This window comes from Castor canadensis, chromosome 11, assembly GCF_047511655.1.
Source record: "Castor canadensis chromosome 11, mCasCan1.hap1v2, whole genome shotgun sequence".
Lineage (NCBI taxonomy): Eukaryota > Metazoa > Chordata > Mammalia > Rodentia > Castoridae > Castor > Castor canadensis.
Genome location: NC_133396.1, coordinates 60901202 through 60915868, shown reverse-complemented (window position 1 = coordinate 60915868; position 14667 = coordinate 60901202). Strand labels below are relative to the sequence as shown.

The following is a 14667-nucleotide window of genomic DNA, read 5'->3' as shown; positions in this document are numbered from 1 at the left end:
GAAATTGCTTCCCATTTGGACCATCAAGTAGGGAAACCAGCTATGAGAGCTACAGGAGGGAATGAGTGGTTGCAAGTGATTAGGTGCAGGAGTTAAGATACAAAAGAAGACCTGGAGGGTGGAGCTGGCCAGACTTTTCCCACAGCACCAGATTGGGTTTCCTGGCCCCATGACTAGACAGTTGAAGGCAGCAGAGACTAGACCAGCTGGGAGAAAGCTTGTGGTCTGCCCCACCAGGTCCTGACAAGCAAGATAGACAAAAGTAATCACAGCCAGCTCTGCCCACAAACCACATTCTCTGGTTGCTAGGCAAACACCACAAAGGAAAAATGTGGAAGCCAAAGATCACAGACTCTGTTCTCACCAGGTGGAAAGAAAGAAGGTTATTCACTGCTTCCCACAAAATTGACCTCCTTAGAGGACTGGAAACCTGTCCTCTTAAAAACTTTTTTTAGATTTATGTAATATTTTATTTACTGATCTCTCTAAAACATGCCAAAATTCTTATGGCTAATGGAACTTTCTGTGCTAAAATGTTCAACATGAAAATGTCTACAAAAATGATTTTAATGTAACAACTTCACTTGTTGAACTAACCTATGAGCATTACATTTGGATTGTAAAATCACATTGCAAATATAGCATCAGTATGAAATAATATCATACTTCTGGCATACTGAAACACAAAAATGCTTGACACCTTAGAAAAAATGTTTAGAATTATTTCCTTTTTTCTCTTTTGTTTTCATGTTACAAAAAAAGCCTTAAGATTTATTTTTTGAAATAGAGAAAATGACACACTCTTGGGGAAATGTGAGGGGTGGCGGAGCAGTCCCTGGGTAAGTGATCATGCTAGCTCCTGTGATTGAGAGGTCTGCATAGGAGCCATATGCACCCTACATAGCACAGGGGACAGCTACTCTCTGTCCAGAGTAGACCAGTTCACAGGCCACGCAAAGCTGCTGTAGGTCCAAGTCATAAAAATCTTTCAGTTCATCGTGAAACAAGTCCCTCTCATCCTCAGAGTCTGTCAGCTAGTCGCCCCCACCTACACCCAAAAGCATAAGCAACATTTTACCCAGCTCAACCGCCTCTTGGTTGTTGTCAAAGGGGTTGCTGTTCTCTTTCCTCATTGAGCTTCATTGGGCCCAGGATTTGCTTGAGGTTCCCTTTTCTGCCTCTGTGGTTCTTCCCTACAGCCATCAGGGTAGCATGCTTGCCAAAACGGTTCCTTCCAAATGGGCAGCTCCCACATCTGTCAGCAAAATGCCTGCATGCCTCTTTGCTCATTACCTCCTAGTTTTTCTAAATGAGTTTCTGCCTCTCTTCTTTCTCCTCCATCCAGTAGTCACTTGGAATGACAAAGTTAGATGTGATCCTGCATCCTGGGCAGGACTTATGATCTTGCTCCATTTGGCTTAGTACTCTTCCACATGTCAATACACTTTGGCACAGTAGGTATGGTTACAGCTGTGTTCACTGGGGTTGGCTTTTTCAAAGGCCACCTTCATGCAGATGCCACACACCATGTCCTTACTGCACTACACAGCAAAAGAGAGTTCCATGTCCTTCTGATGGGCTCAATGCAAGATTTTACATGCTGTAACTTCTGGGCTACATCCATCAGGTATAAGATCAGCAGCCTACACATGTCACACCAGTCTCCATGGAGATACCCATTGTTCTCCTCACAGCAGCATGTTCCCACTGCAGCATAAGGGCAAAGCTCCTTCTTGGTTTTCACTGCCATTGCTCCTCTGATTCTTCCTTGGTCACTGAGCCCAGCTGGTATGCTTCAGTGCAGAAAGAGGCAGCACAGTCCACAGTAGGGTTGCCCAGGAATTAACTCAATGACATTGACCCAGTCTTCTGAACCTGCTCCTACAGTTGGAAAGTTTGGGTTTCTTGACTCAGTTTCACCTATATTCTTTTCAGTGATTTGTCCAACTCTGAAAGAGACACTTGAGGAAGCAGCAAGTGATGGTTTTGCACTTAGATATATAGCAGTCACTTCCTCCTGTTTTATGGCTACAAGTGGTCTTTGTAAATGCAGTACCACCACTGAAAATATTTGCACACTAGACAGACTGTCAGAGAGGTCAGGTGAGTAGTGATAATTTTTTCTTCCTTTCAGATTCCATGCATAAAATACCTACAGGTGACCCATTTAGTTCACCCACTGCCACTACGCTTTGTTGCCACTCCAACCCTCCTGCCCTAGGGGCTAGGGCAGTGACTCTGGGACTAGGGTAAGGAAGGCTACTACTACAGTGGCCTACTTTGGGTCCTGAAACTGCTATTGTGACTGTTCTCCCTGCTTTTTGATGCTGTTTTTGTTGTTGTTGTTGTTGTTGTTTGTTTGTTTTTCTATAGAGACTTTTTACAGTCAGACAGAGTGGTTTAAATACTTACATATAGGAGGAATTCCAAGATGGCAGCTAGAGGTAGGAAGCAGAAAGTGAGCCTCCTATAGTGAAATCTTGGAGAGACGCTGGAGACACACTTTGCAGGCATAATCACTGAGAAAAGGCATAACTTTGAACCCTCCACACCTCCAGCCGGCACAGAGAATCTCCACCTCACGTTAAACGGAGAAACAAGAAGGGCTCCCAGGCTGCCAGTCGCCAGCGCCCAGACGGCTTGGGAAGATGCGGACCAGGTGAGCTTCACAGAACTGCGGTACCCCCACAGACAAGCCTGGGCCAGAGCAGCATAGCCCCCTGGACAGACTGACCTCCACCTGGGGAAAAAAGAGAAACTGAGTAATAGCAATAAGAACAATTAAAACAAGCTGGAAAGAGGGTGGGGGGCCCTGAGCGCTGAAGACTGGGGGGAGGGAATCCTTCCTGGGACTGTAAATAAGCAAGCTGGGCAGGCCGGAGAGCCTCTGGCAGGAGCGGGGCATGAGCCCAGCAACCAGGAGCGGGAAAACTTGTGAGAGTGGCAGAGGGAGAAAAACTCCACAGGAGAGGAGGGAAGACCCACTTCCCACGTGAACTGTAAATAAACATGGCGGCCAGCAGGAGCAGCAGTACTGCCCAGTAAGCAAGAGCAGGAAAGCTTGTGAAAGTGGCAGTGGGAGGAAAACTGCAGAGGAGAGGGGGGAAGACCCACCTCCCACATGAACTGTAAATAAACACACAGGCCTGACAACGCAGGGGCAGTGTCACCTTTCCCAGTGCTTGGAAAGGGGAAAGCCTGTAGCAGAGGCCTCCCGCACAGGAGAACTCTGAGCAAACAAAGCCTGTGGGACCAGGTGAGTGCTAAGTTCACCCCAGAGATCTGCATAAATAACGCCGCCAGCTACAGCAGGCTGACAGCAGCAGGCAGGCAAGCCACAGTTGCAGATACCACTCTCAGAACTGTCTCCAGACTCTTTTTTTTCCTTTTCTCTCTACCTTTGATGAGAGAACAACCGAATTACACCTGCAAGCCGAAAAACTTACTGAAACTGTATTGCATTTGAACTTGGGACACTTGGTGGGGCTTTTGTGTGTGTGTGTGTGTGTGTGTGTGTGTGTGTGTGTGTGTGTAGTTTTGTTCTACTTTATGCATCCCCTTTGATGAGACAACTACAGAACAACATCTGAGGCACCATCTCCAGGACTGGAGACTGAGATGGACACCCAAATTATTAAGACTGAAACTGCATTGCATATAAACTTGGAAGTTTTTTGTTTTTTTTTTTAATTTTCTATTTTCCATTTTATTTTAATTGATTTTTATATATAGATATTTCTTTCATTTACTTATTTTTTATTTTTTTATCTTTGATTTTCAATCCTCTGTCTCTCTAATGTCTGTTCAGCTTATTGTCGATTAGTACACTAACGTTCCCTGTTTATACCTTTGAAACTTTCTTATCTGAAACCTTGTTCTGCTTTCTCCCTCTTGTCTGTATATTTGTTTTCCCCTTTTCTTTAACTTCTTGCTTTCCATCTTGGCTCACCCTTCCATTCTAGATATTACCATTGTTATTATTACAAGCTAGAAAATACTCAATTGCACACAGTACAGGGACAGTAACAACACCAAAGACAATGATGGGAAGACAGAAAAAACAGGGAAACCAGTTTTCCAAGACAACAAAAATAGAGAATTTGAAAAAGCAAAAGAAGAAATAAAGGAAACCATAGAAGCACTGTATAAACACCAAAGTGAAAGAGAGAACACAATGAATAAACGGATAAATGAACTCAGTTTCCTCACAGCAAAAAATTAGTACAGGAACCAGAGGGGAATGAAGAGAACAGAAACTCAGATCCAGACTCCAACAAAATGAAAACTATGCCAAAGGACCCAATGAAGCCCACAAGAACAATTTAAAAGAAGACATACTACAAGTACTCAATGAGAATTTTATAGAGATGATACTGGATAGGGTCAACCAAAATGTACAGGAGACACTCAAGAAATTCCAAGACAACAAAAATAGAGAATTTGAAAAAGCAAAAGAAGAAATAAAGGAAACCATAGAAGCACTGTATAAACACCAAAGTGAAAGAGAGAACACAATGAATAAACGGATAAATGAACTCAGGACAAAAATAGACAACATTAAAGAGGAAAACTGCCAGGATATGGAAAACCTCAGAAAAAAGAACAAAACAGAACTGCAAAACAAACAGAAGGCCAATCCAGCAGAATAGAACAAACAGAAGAAAGAATCTCAGAACTTGAAGATGAAAGGGTAATTAAAGGAAAAACCGAAGAACTATTAATTAAACAACTCAAGACCTGTGAAAAGAAAATGCAAGAACCACTCTTGGGGATATACCCAAAAGAATGTGACACAGGTTACTCCAGAGGCCTTTGCACACCCATGTTCATTGCGGCACTATTCACAATAGCCAAGTTATGGAAACAGCCAAGATGGCCCACCACTGACGAATGGATTAAGAAAGCGTGGTATTTGTACACTATGGAATTTTATGCAGCCATGAAGAAGAATGAAATGTTATCATTCACAGGTAAATGGATGGAACTGGAGAACATAATTCTGAGTAGGTTAGCCTGGCCCAAAAGACCAAAAATCGCATGTTCTTCCTCATATGCAGACATTAGAACAAGGGCAAACACAACAAGGGGATTGGACTCTGATCACATGATAAAGCAAGAGCACACTTGTGAGGAATGAGGATAGGTAAGACACCCAAAAAACTAGATAGCATTTGTTGCCCTCAATGCAGAGAAACTAAAGCAGATACCTTAAAAGCAACTGAGGCCAATAGGAGAAGGGGACCAGGAACTAGAGAAAAGATTAGATCAAGAAGAATTAACTTAGAAGGTAACACACATGCACAGGAAATTAATGCGAGTCAACTCCCTGTATAGCTATCCTTATCTCAACTAGCAAAAACCCTTGTTCCTTCCTATTATTGCTTATACTCTCTCTTCAACAAAATTAGAGATAAGGGCAAAATAGTTTCTGCCTGGTAGCAAGGGGGTAGGAGGAGAGGGAGGGAGTGGGAGGTTAAGGGAGGGGGTTCGGGGAAGGGGGGAGAAATGACCCAAACATTGTATGCACATATGAATAAAAGAAAAAATTTTTTCCAGCCCATGACTTGACTCCCAGATGTAAAAATCCTGAAGCAGAGACAAGAAATATCAAAAACTAAGGCAATGTGTCTCTGCCAAAAGTTAACAATTCCAATAATTAATTCTAATGATAGTGAAGTGAATGAAATTCCAGACCTAGAATTTAAAAGAATGATTATAAAAATGAACAATGAATTCAAAGAGAATGCATGTAAACACCTGGATGAACCAAAAGAAAATAAAAACAACAGAATTAAGTAGGAAAGGCAATGTAGGTATGAAAGAGGGATTCAATAGATGTAGAAAATTTAAAAATAGTAAAATTGAAAAGTTCAATAAGTCAAATTTTAAAAACTCAGTTGAAAGCCTTACCAATATAATGGATCAAGTTGCAGACAGACTCTCAGGGTTTGAAGATAAGATAGGCAAACTAGAACATTCAGACAATAATTAGAAAAAAAGTAGGAACAGAACTTGTAAGACCTCTGGGACACCATTAAATGACCAAACTTATGAATCATGGGAAGAGAAGTGCAAGCTAACAGCATAGAAAACATTCAATAAAAATAATACCAGAAAACTCCCAAATATCAGAAAAGAGATGAATATCCAGGTACAGGAGGCTTTTAGAACCCCAAATGGACATGACAAAAAACTTGCTATGTCATATTATAGTTAAAACTCTAGTGTACAAAACAAAAGACTAACGAAATCTGCAAGAAAGACACACCAAGTCACATAAAAAGACAAACCCACTAGAATAATAGCAGATTTCTCAACAAAAACTCTAAAAGCCAGGAAAGCATATAATGATGTGCTTCTGGCCCTAAAAGTAAGTAACTACCAGCCTGGACTTGTATCCAACAAAGCTATTCTTCAAAATCAAAACAGAAATAAAGACATTCCATAATAAACACAAATAAAGGAATTCATGACCAGTAAACTCGCATTTATGATTACATTTAAAGGAATTCTATACACAGAAGAAGAAGATAAACCCAAAGATGAGAATACAGGAAAGAATAAATCTCACTAAGTGTAGATAAGCAAATAAGGATTAGGAAAGAATCAAACATAACAAAAACAACAAAATAACAGGAATGTAGTACAAACCAATAATAACTCTGAATGTTAATGGTTTGATTCTCCAATTAAGAGACAGACTGATGGACTGGATTAAAAAACATGGTCCAACTTTTGTCTGCCTGCAAGAAAACACTCCTCACCAGCAAAAAGAAACATAGTCTGAAAGTGAAAAGTTGGAAAAAGGTATACCAAGCAAACAGAACCCCCAAATTAGAAGGAGTAACTATACTGACAAAGCAAATTTCAAACCAAAATTAGTCAGAAGAGACAAAGAAGGTCACTTCATATTTGTAAAGGGAACAATCCATCAAGAGGAGATAACAATTTGTGAACACATATACACCATATGTTGATGTACCCAATTTTAGGAAACAAACACTACTGTACATTAAAGCACAGAGAGACCCCAACATAATAATGGTGGGTAATTTTAATATCACATTCTCACCACTAAACAAAGTCAATGAAGAAACAGACTTAAATGACATTATAGATCAAATGGACTTAGCAGACATCTACAGAATATTCCATCCAAGTGATGCAATTTGGCAGCTTCCCAGTAACCCATGAAACACTTTCCAAAATATGTCATATTTTAAGACATAAAGCAAGTTAGATCACAATGGAAGAAAATTAGAAGTCAATGCTGGGTGCCAGTGGCTCACATTTGCAATCCTAGCTATTCAGGAGGCAGAGATCAGGTGGATAGCAGTCAAAGCAAGCCCAGGCAAATAGTTAATGAGACTCTATCTCGAAAAACCCTTCACAGAAATAGGGCTGGTGGAGTACCTCAAGATGAAGACCCTGAGTTTAAGTCCTAGTACCACAAAAAAAAATTAGGAGTCAATAGCTAGAAACTATAAACACATGGAGATTGAATAATGCACATTTGAATGATCACTAATCATTCAATAAAAGAGGAAACTTAAAAAATCTTAGAATCAAGTGAAAATGAAAACAAAACATATCAGAACCTGTGGGATACAATGAAATTATTTCTTCTTAGAAGAGAAGTTTATGGCTATAAATGCCTATGTTAAAAAATTAGAGAGATCTCAAGGAATTGAATGATACACTTCAAAGTATTAGAAAAATAGGAATATTCCAAACCTAAAATTAGTAAATTAAATGAAATAATGAAGATCAGAGTTGAAATTACTGAAATGGAAACTAAGAGAGAACAATAGAAATGATCAATGAAACAAACAGTTGGTTCTTTGAAAGGATAAACAGTATTGACAAACCTTTAGCCAAATTAACCAAAAGAGAGAAGACACAAATTAATAAAATTATATATAGTCTACCAAAATTGAAACAAGATATTAAAAAACTAAACAGATCAATAATAAGCAATGAGATTGAAGCAGTACAAAATGTCTCCACATACGTGCCCACTCCCTTCACTCTAATTCGATACAGTTCTTGAATTCTTAGCCAGAGCAATAAGGCATGAGAAGGAAATTAAAAGAATATAAATAGGAAAGAAAGAAGATAAATTGCCCCTATTTTCAGATAGGATCGTATACTTGAAAGACTCTACAATCTCCAACAGAAAATTCTTAGATCTGATAAACACTTTCAGCAAAGTAACATGGTACAAAATCAAAATATAAAAATGAGAACCTTTTCTATATACCAATAGTGAAACATGCTGAGAAGGAAGTCAGGAAAACAATCTCATTCATAATAGCCTAAAAAATACCTAGGAATAAAGTTAGCTAAGGAGTTGAGAGACTTCTACAATGAAAACTATAAAACTCTGAAGAAAGTGAGGAAGATAGTAGAGGGTGGAAAGGCCTCCCTTGCTCATGGCTCATGGATTAGCAGAATTAGTATTGTGAAAATGACAATATTACTGAAAGAAATATACAGGTTCAATGAAACTCCCAGCAAAATTCCAATGATGACCTTCACAGAAATAGAAAAACCAATCCAAAAATCCATATGGAAGCACAAAAGACCCAAAATAGCCAAAGCAATCCCGAGAGAAAAGAGTAATGTTTCACAATACCTGACTTCAAAATATACTATAGAGCTATAGCAACAAAAACCTCATGGTACTGGCACGAAACAGTCATGTAGACCAATGGAACAAAATGCAGGACTCAGAAATAAGCCCACATAGCTACTGCCATCTGATTCTCAATAAAGGCACCAAAAGCATATGTTGGAGAAAAGAGAGCCTCTCCAACAAATGGTGCTAAGAAAACTGGATATCCAGATGCAGACGACTTAAACTAGAACCTGATCTATCATCCCGTACAAAAATAAATTCAAAATGGATCAAAGACCTCAATGTAAAGCATGAAACTTTGAAAATACTAGAGAAAAGGTTAGGGGAAATGCTCCAAACTTAGGCATAGGCAAGGAATTTTTGAATAGAACTTCAAGAGCTCAGGAAATAGGAGAAAATGACAAATAGGACTGCATTAGATTAAAAAGCTTCTGCACATCAAAGAAAACAATCAGCAGAGTAAAGAGACAGCCTACAAAATGGAAGGAAATCTTTGATAGCTATTCATCTGACAAGGGATTAATATCCAGAATATATAAAGAACTCAAAGAATTAAACACTGAAAGAACAAAAGAATCCAATAATAAATGGGCAAATGAATTCAACAGACATTTTAAAAAGAAGAATGGCAATTGCCAATAAGCACACGAACAACATCATTAGCTATAAAATAAATGCAAATTGAAATGACATTAAGATTCTATCTCATCCTAAGCAAAATGGCAATCATCAAGAAAACAAGCAATAAAAAAATGCTGGTGAGGATGTGGGTAAAAAGGAATCCTCACTCTGTTTGTGGGAATGTAAATTACTACAGCCACTGAAGAAATCAGTATGAAGGTTTCTTAATAAAATAAAAACCAAAAAATGGAAGTGCCACATGATTCTGCTGCACCACTTTTGGGCATATACTTGGAGGAACGCAGGTCAGCATACAATAGAGATATTGGCACACCCATGTTTATAGCAGCACTATTCACAATAGCCAAGTTATGGAATCAACCTATGTACCCAACAAATGATGAATGGATAAATAAAATGTGGTATATACATACACAATGGAGTATTATTCAGTCACAAAGAATGAAATTATGTCATTTGCAGGAAAATGGATGGAATTAGAGATCATCACATTAAGAGAAATAAACCATACTGAGGAAGACAAATACCACATATTTTCTCTCATATGCAGAATCTAGATCTAAATTAAAGGGACATGAATATAAAAGGGGGACTACTTGGGAATTACTCAAGATTAAAAGAGAGAGTGAAGTAGATAGAATATAATTAAAGCACATTGTATACATATATGAAAATATCATAATAAAAACCCACTTTAAAAAAAAGGGGTGATGGAGGTGAGATAAGAAAGAATAAAGAAAGGGAATATGATTAAAGTATATTATATGCATGTTAGAAATGTCAGAATGTAACTCCTCACATTGTGCAATTAATATGCACTAATAACAAAAAAATAGGAAATCAAATTAAAATCATAGCCATGAAAAATGTTTCCAAACAAAGAACACATGAATTCAGATTTTCTCTGAATTCTACCAGATCTTTAAGAAACAACTAGCATTAATGCTTCTCAAACTATTCCATAAACTAGAAAAAAAAAAAGGAAATTTCCAATCTTATTCTATGAAGCCATTATTACCCTGATGCCAATTAAGGGCACAACAAAGAAATAAACTATAGACCAATTTTCCTGATGAACATAGATGCAGTAATTCTCAATAAAATACTTTCAAAGTGAATCCTACAATACATTAAGAAGCTCACACACCATGATCAAGTTGGTTTCATTCCATGCAGGTAAGGTAGATTCGACATATGTAACTCCATTAATTTAATGTAGCATATAACAAAATCAAGGACAAAAATTATATAATCATCTCAATAGACACAGGAAAAGTCTTTGGAGAAAATTCATCATCCCTTCATGATAAAAATCTCCCAAGAAAATATAAACGGAAGGATCATACTTCAGCACAATAAAGGCTATACATGGCACACTTGTACCCAACATTATACTGAATGGAGAAAAGCAGACAGAATTCCCTGTAAAATATGGAATGGGACAATGTGGTCCATTAGTACCATTATTATTCAATATAGAGCTTGAGTTCTTAGAGCAGTAAAGGAAAAGAAAGAAAAGGAGATACAAATAAGAAAAGAAGGAATCATATCATCCTTTTTTGCAGATAGGATCCTATACTTAAATGACCCAAAAGACTACCAGAAGACTCTTAGTTCTGATTAAACACTTCTATCAAAGTAGCAGAACACAATTCAACATACAAAAATCAGGAACTTTTCTATATACTAATGATTATTTACTAAATAAGAATTTAGGAATACAAACCCATTCACAATTGCCTCAAAAAAACAACCCTACACATAAATTTAACCAAAGATGTTAAGATCTCTACAATGAAAGTATAAGCTACTAAAGAAGTGTTTTAAAGAAGACACTGAAAGATGGAAAGACCACCCATGTTCATGGGTTGAAGTAATCAATATTGAAAAAAATGGCCATACTACCAAAAGCAAAATTCAGTGCAATCCCCTTCAAAATTCCAGCGAATTCTTTACAGAACTTGAAAAAATCCTAAAATTCATATGGAAGTACAAAAGATCCCAAAATAGCCAAAACAATTCTTAGCAAAAGAGTAATGCTGGAGGTATTACAGTACTTGATTTAAACTATACTGCAGACCCATAGTAACAAAAACTACATGGTATTGTCACAAAAAGACACATAGACCAATGCAATACAATAGAAGATTAAGCCCATACAGCTACAGCCATCTGATACTTGACAAAAGTGCCAAAAACACACATTAGAAAAAGCAGCATCTTTAATAATTAGTTCTGGGAAAACTGGATATCCACATGTAGAAGACAGAAATTTGTTCCCTGTCTCCCACTCTGAATAAAAACATCAACTCAAAATTATCAAAGACCTAATATAAGACCTGAAATTTTGAATCTACTAGATTCAGCATCAAACATCAAGGTGTAAGCATCAGCTTTCTGAAGAGGATTCCAATATCTCAGAAAATAAAAAAAATGACAAGTGGGATTGCATTAAATTAAATTAAATGGGATTGCATAGCTAAAGAAACCAAAAGAGTGAAGAGAGAGCCTACAGAATGAGAGAAAGTCTTTGCCTGCTATTAATCCAACAGGATATGAATATATAAAGAACTCAAAAATTAAAAACAAAAGAGAAAATAATACTGTCAACAAATTGGCAAATGAACTAAAGAAACTTTGAAGAAGTACAGTTGGTCAATAAATACATATAAAAATGTTCAACATATCTAGCTACCAGAAAGATGCAAATCAAAACTACACTGAGGTTCCATTTTACTTCAGTCAGAATGACCATTATTTAGAAAACAAAATGTCAATGAAGATCAGGGAAAAAGGAATTCTCATTGCTGGTCAGAATATAAGCTAGTCTACTGAAGGTAGAAATCAGTGTGGAGATTTCTCAAAAACTTAAAAATAGATCTTCTATATGATCCAACTATACCACTTCTGGGTACATACCCTAAAGAATCAAAGTCAGTACATAATAAAGACACCTGCACATCCTTGTTTGTAGCTACACTATTCACAGTAGCTAAGTTGTAGAATCATCCTAGGTTTCCAGCAACTAGTAGATGAATAAAGAAAATATAGGATGTATACACAATGGAGTTTTATTCAGCTCTTAAGGAAGAGTGAAATTACATGTTTGCAGGGAAATGGATGAAACTCAAGATCAAATCCAGTATTATACTCTTTCCAAAACTGGACAAGAATGCAACAAAAAAAGAGATTTATATACCATTCTCTCTAATGAACACTGATGCAAAAATTGTCAATAAAATACTTGCAACTGAATTCAACAACACATGAAAAAGATCCTGCACCATGATCAAGTTGGTTTCATCCAGGCGATACAAGGATGATTCAACATACATAGATCAATAAATGTCATACAGTATATAAACAGAATCAAGAACAAAAACCACATGGTCATTCCATAAATAAAGAAAAAACCTTTGACAAGTTCAACATCCTTTTATGATAAAAGCACTGAAGAAACTAGGAATAAAAACAATGTCTTTCAGCATAATAAAGGCTATATACAATAAACTTATATCATACTAAATGGGGTAAAAACTGAAATTGTTTCCCCTAAAGTCAGGAATGAGACAAAGGTGTCCATTCTCCCCACTCTTATTCAATAGAGTACAAGAATCCTAGCCAGAGCAATAAAGCAAGAGAAAGAAAGAAAAGGAATTTGAATAGGGAAGGAACAAGTCAAAATTATCCCTATTTGCAAATGACATGATCCTATACTTAAAAGACTAAAGTTCCACCAAAAAACTCCTAGATCTCATAAACACTTTCAGCAATATAGCATGGTATATAAGCAACATACAAAAATCTATAGCTTTTCCTCATACCAAAAATGAACAGGCTGAGAAACAAATCATGAAAGTAATCCCATTCACAATAGTCTCAAAAAATTTAAAAACCTAGGTATAAACTTCACTGAGGAAGTGAGAGACCTCTAGAATGAAAACTACAAAATTTTGAAGAAAGAAATTGAAGAAGACACCAGAAGATAGAAAGACCTCCCATGTTCATGGATTGGCAGAATCATGAAACTGTCTATACTACCAACACCAGTCTACAGATTCAAGACAATGTCCTTTATAATCCCAAAGTTATTCTTTGCAGAAATAGAAATGTAAATCTAAAAATTCATGTGGAATCATAAAAGATCCTGAATAGCAAAATTAATCCTGAGCAAAAATAGCAATGCTGGAGGAATAACAATACTGTACTTCAAATTATACGACAGAGACGTAGTAACAAAAACAACATGGTACTGGCACAATAACAGAAACTAGGACCAATGAAACAAAATAGAAGATCCAGAAATAAAACCAGACAGCTACAGCCACTTGATCTTTGACAAAGGAGCCAAAAATACACACTGGAGAAAAGATACCCTCTTTAGTAACTGGTGATGGGAAAACTGATTATCTACATGTAAAAAGCTGAAAGTACACCCCTATTTCTCACCCTGTCCAAAAATCAACTCCAAATGGATCAAAGATCTTAATGGAGGATTCTTAATGGAAGACCTGAACTTTGGGACTACTACAGGAAAAAATAAGGAAAACTCTGGACAATATAGGCATAGGTAATTATTCCTGAATTGGACTCCAATTGCCTAGGAAATAAAAGCAAGAAATGACAAATGGGATGGCATCAAATTAAAAAGTTTCTGCACATCAAAGGAAGCAATTATCAGAATGAAGAGACAACCCACAGACTATCTGCTATTCAACATATAAAGAATTATTACCCAGATTATACAAAGAGCTCAAAAGCTAAATAGCAAAAGAACAATTAATCTAATTACTAAGTGGGCAAACAAATTGAATAAACAATTGTAAAAAAAGAAATACAAATGGCTAATAAATACATGAATAAATTTTCAACATCCTTAACCATAAAGGAAATGAAAACTACACTACAAACTACAGTCAGATTGATAATCAAGAAAATGACAAATGTGGCGAGGATGTGGGGAAAAAGGAAACCTCATACACTGTTGGTAAATGTAAAATAGTGTAACCAGTATGGAAATCAGTATGGAGGTTCCTCAAAAATCTAAAACTAGACCTGTCTTATGATCCAGCTTGAGCATGTATATGAAGGAGTGTAGATCAGTATACAAGAGAGAAACCTACACACCGATGCTTATCACAGTACTATATAATATACAACAAACAGTCAAGTTGTGGAACCAGCCTAAGTGCCCAACAATTCTTTACCAATGGATAAAGAAAATGTGGTATGTATACACAATGGAGTATTTTTTGGCCATAAAGAAAAACAAAATTCATCATTTTGAGCAAAACATGTGAGGCTCAAAAAGCCAAACATACATTTTTACATATATGGGGGAATCTAGGTCTAAAGTGACAAAAAAATAATGAAAATGCGACATGAAT

At 36.9% G+C, this 14667-nt stretch overlaps 1 pseudogene; it reads right to left on the bottom strand.

Annotated features, from left to right (window-relative positions):
- Window positions 1-896: 896 nt before the first annotated feature.
- LOC109679530 (E3 ubiquitin-protein ligase makorin-1 pseudogene) lies at window positions 897-6780 on the bottom strand (annotated as a pseudogene).
- Between the last annotated feature and the right edge of the window lie 7887 nt (window positions 6781-14667).